Genomic DNA, 3893 nt, shown 5'->3' with positions numbered 1-3893 from the left:
CTGTTTTTCAGGGATATAAAAAGGGAGATTCTGTTTCCAAGGAGAAGCTTCCTCCTCTGAATGGATTTGTGTCTCCTGACCACATCAGTTCCATTCTTGGCCAACATCAGAGCTGCCCTGTACGGCCTGTTGAACACCACAGGGAAAAGTAGTGATGCTGGAAGACTAGAAACGGAATGCAGCTCCAGACTGCAAAGGGGAAGAAGCCACAGAACAATGAGTAGAAGGTGGAAGGAATTGGCTTCTTCATGTTGCTGCTGAACGGCTGACTTGCCCACCGTGGACCACCTCCCCTGTGTCTCCTGTTATGAGCAGGTGTTGAGTGATTAGTTGGGAGCTTTCCCTTCTTTTCTTTTTTTTTTTTTTTTTTTTGAGACAGAGTCTCACTCTGTCACCCAGGCTGGAGTGCAATGATGTGATCTCAGTTCACTACAACTTCCACCTCCCAGGTTCAAGCAATTCTCCTGCCTCAGCCTACCAAGTAGCTGGGCTTACAGACACACGCCACCACAGCCGACTAAATTTTTTTGTATTTTTAGTAGAGACAAGGTTTCACCATGTTGGTTAGGCTGGTCTCAAACTCCTGGCCTCAAGTGATCTGCCTGCCTCGGCTTCCCAAAGTGCTGGAATTACAGGTGTGAGCTACTGTGCCCGGTCAAGGTTTTCCTAACAGCTAGATAGAAATGCATTGGTGGGGGTTATAGACTACAGAATCCCCTCTACCAGGTTTAAGGAGTAAACAATTTATTATAGGACAAAGGTAGCACACAGGAGGAGAGAGGTGGCTGAAGATGTGGGCCGTGACAGAGAGATGGATGAGACTGTTGCTGAGTTTAAGAGGATCATCCCAAACGTCCTCATGGCCGGGTGCCATGGCTCACTCCTATAATCCCAGCACTTTGGGAGGCCAGGGCAGGAAGATTGTTTGAGCCCAGGAGTTCAAGGCCAGCCTGGGCAACATAGTGAGACTCCATCTCTACAAAAAAATGAAATTAGCCAGGCATGGTGGCACATGCTGTAGACCCAGCTACTCAGAAGGCTGAGGTGAGAGGATCGATTGAGTCCGCAAGGTTGAGGTTGCAGGGAGCTGAGAGCGCACCACTGCGCTGCAGCCTGAGTGACAGAACAAGACCCTGTGAAAGACGGAAGGGAAGGGAAGGGAAGGGGAGGGGAGTGGAGGGGAGGGGAGGGGAAGGGATGGGAGGGAAGGGAAGGGGAGGGGAAGGGAGGAAAGAAAAAAGGAAGGAAGGAAGGAAGGAAGGAAGGAAGGAAGGAAGGAAGGAAGGAAGGAAGGAAGGAAGGACAGAGAGGGAGGAGGGAGGGAAAGAAAGAGAGAGAAAAAAAGAGAAAGAAAGAAAGAAAGAAAGAAAGAAAGAAAGAAAGAAAGAAAGAAAGAAAGAAAGAAAGAAAGAAAGAAAGAAAGAAAGAAAGAAAGAAAGAAAGAGAAAGAAGGAAGGAAGGAAGGAAGGAAGGAAGGAAGGAAGGAAGGAAGGAAGGGGAAGAAAGGAAGAAAAGAAAGAGAAAGAAAGAGAAAGAAAATCCCCATGATAGAAATGACAACAATCCTAAAAGCCTTGGATTTTTTGTCTAAAAATCAACTGCAGACTGTAAATTTCCAGCACAGAAAGGACTCTCTCGCTCAGCACTTGGTTCTGCTGTGTGAGGAGAAGCATGCAAATTCCTATGACACAGCCCTTTGAAACAGTTTATACTCAATTTCATCAGCACAAGAAAGTTTGGGATGCTTTTCAGATGAGTAAAGGACCAAGTGAAGATGTTGACCTTTTTGATATGGAACAACTTAAAAATTCATTTAAGAAAATTCTTTGGGCCAGGTGCGGTGGCTCATGCCTATAATCCTAACACTTTGGGAGGCCGGGGCAGGTGGATCACGAGGCCACAAGTTCAGGACCAGCCTGGCCAAGATGGTGAAACCCTGTCTCTACTAAAAAAATACAAAACTTAGCCGAGTGCGGTGGCAGGTACCTGTAATCCCAGCTACTCGGGAGGCTGAGGCAGGAGAATCACTTGAACCCTCGGGGTGGAGGTTGCAGGGAGTTGAAATCATGCCACTGCATTCCAGCCTGGGCGACAGAGTGAGACTCCATCTCAAAAAAAGAAAAAAGAAAAAGAAAATTCTACAGCAAGCATTTTAAAAGGTGACAGCTTTAGAGACATTGAGGGGAATGCAGTCTGGATTAGAATTGCCTGGGGAACACAGTACACAAATCCAACCCAGCACATACAAACCTATCACCTCTCTCCTTCCTTCCTTCCTTCCTTCCTTCCTGCCTGCCTGCCTACCTGCTCCTTCCTTTCTCTTTCTTTCTTTTTTTCCCAGACTGCATGTACCTTCACTTCTTCCTCCAAGCTGAGGTGCAATTGACTGCTTCTGGATCAGGCAGTGATAATTGCTAGCAGACACCATCAGACTGTGAAAATGGATCTGAGAAGCTGACATCTGGACTCCCAAGGCTATTGTTTTTAAACAGTATGATCAGATCTTTGAAACTCACAACTCAATGACACCTCTACAGGAAAGAAGCCTTGGGCTGGATATAAACATGGATTCAAGAATTATTCACGAAGACAGTAGAAAAAGGAAGAATCCAAGGAATAACTCAAAAAACTAGAATTTGCACAATCAAAGCTTGAAAGGAAATTCAAAAAGTGATTTAAATGGGACCATCTTGGCTTAGAAGGGAGAATCCCCTTCAGTGAGGAATAAAGTTCTGTAGTCCACGTCTTTTGGAAGCATTAAAATCCTTCGCCTCAGCCAGCCTTGCAGATGCACCACTTTCTCCACCACTCACTTGCGTACCCAGCAAGACAACGAATTATGTGAAAATGAGAGATGAATGAGATGTGTGTGGTTTTGTATGCACAGGAGCTCCTTCACTGTATTGTACATGCATTTCAGTTCATGGCTAGCTATATGGCTTCTGTTTATACACTTGTGTTTTAGAAGTTAACCCTTGGTATTGAAATTTCAGAAATGTTCATGTAATTTTGGGGACTGACTCATTCCTCCACGACATGCCTCCTCTCTCCCATATCCTGCTAATTGTCACAGTTGCAGGCACTTGAGATGCAGGATATAGACACGGCTGCACACGTGACTTTGAGTGCCTGGATGCTCTGAGGTCAAGCATACGGCGCAGATGGTGGGAGTCGTGTCCCGTGTCCTTTCTCCCACTCCTGTCCTCTTTGATCCTGGGGAGGTCTGGTTCCAATTGCTGGTTCCCAGGGATTCATTCTTAAGTCTCAGATCACAGAAAGAAGCAACAAGAAACTATATCCAACTCAGAACTTTTTAGGAGAATCATAAAATTGGTCCGTTCAGAGGGTAGAGTTGGGTCCACTAAGTTATTGTTGCAAAAGGCTGTATATTCAGCAAATCAGTTATATAAAATAATTTTTTTTTTTTTGAGACAGAGTTTCAATCTTGTTGCCCAGGCTGGAGTGCAATGGTGTGATCTTGGCTCACCGCAACCTCCGCCTCCTGGGTTCAAGCAATTCTCCTGCCTCACCCTCCCTAGTAGCTGGGATTACAGGCATGCACCACCACGCCTGGCTAATTTTGTATTTTTAGTAGAGACTGGGTTTCTCCATGATGGTCAGGCTGGTCTCGAATTCCTGACCTCAGGTGATCCGCCCGCCTCAGCCTCCCAAAGTGCTGGGATTACAGGCATGAGCCACTGTGCCCAGCCAATAATGTTCTCATTGTTAATATGATACTTTTTATCATATGTGTTACATTAAACTGATAAATAGTAATATCATAATGACTTGTGAATAGAGATAACGAAAAGCTGATTTAAAAAAAAAATACCAAATCAAATGCTGGAGAAAGAGACCCTCAGTGCCACACCATAGAACTAATGCAGTGAGGG

The 3893-nt window shown here is 45.4% G+C and overlaps 1 pseudogene; it reads left to right on the top strand.

Moving 5' to 3' along the window:
- The first annotated feature begins 811 nt into the window (after positions 1-811).
- Positions 812-2862, top strand: LOC126933411 (centromere protein N-like; annotated as a pseudogene).
- Positions 2863-3893: the final 1031 nt, after the last annotated feature.

This window comes from Macaca thibetana, chromosome 13, assembly GCF_024542745.1.
Source record: "Macaca thibetana thibetana isolate TM-01 chromosome 13, ASM2454274v1, whole genome shotgun sequence".
Taxonomy (NCBI): domain Eukaryota; kingdom Metazoa; phylum Chordata; class Mammalia; order Primates; family Cercopithecidae; genus Macaca; species Macaca thibetana.
The sequence above is the reverse complement of the archived record's forward strand: the minus strand, read 5'-3'. Positions and strand labels throughout refer to the sequence as shown.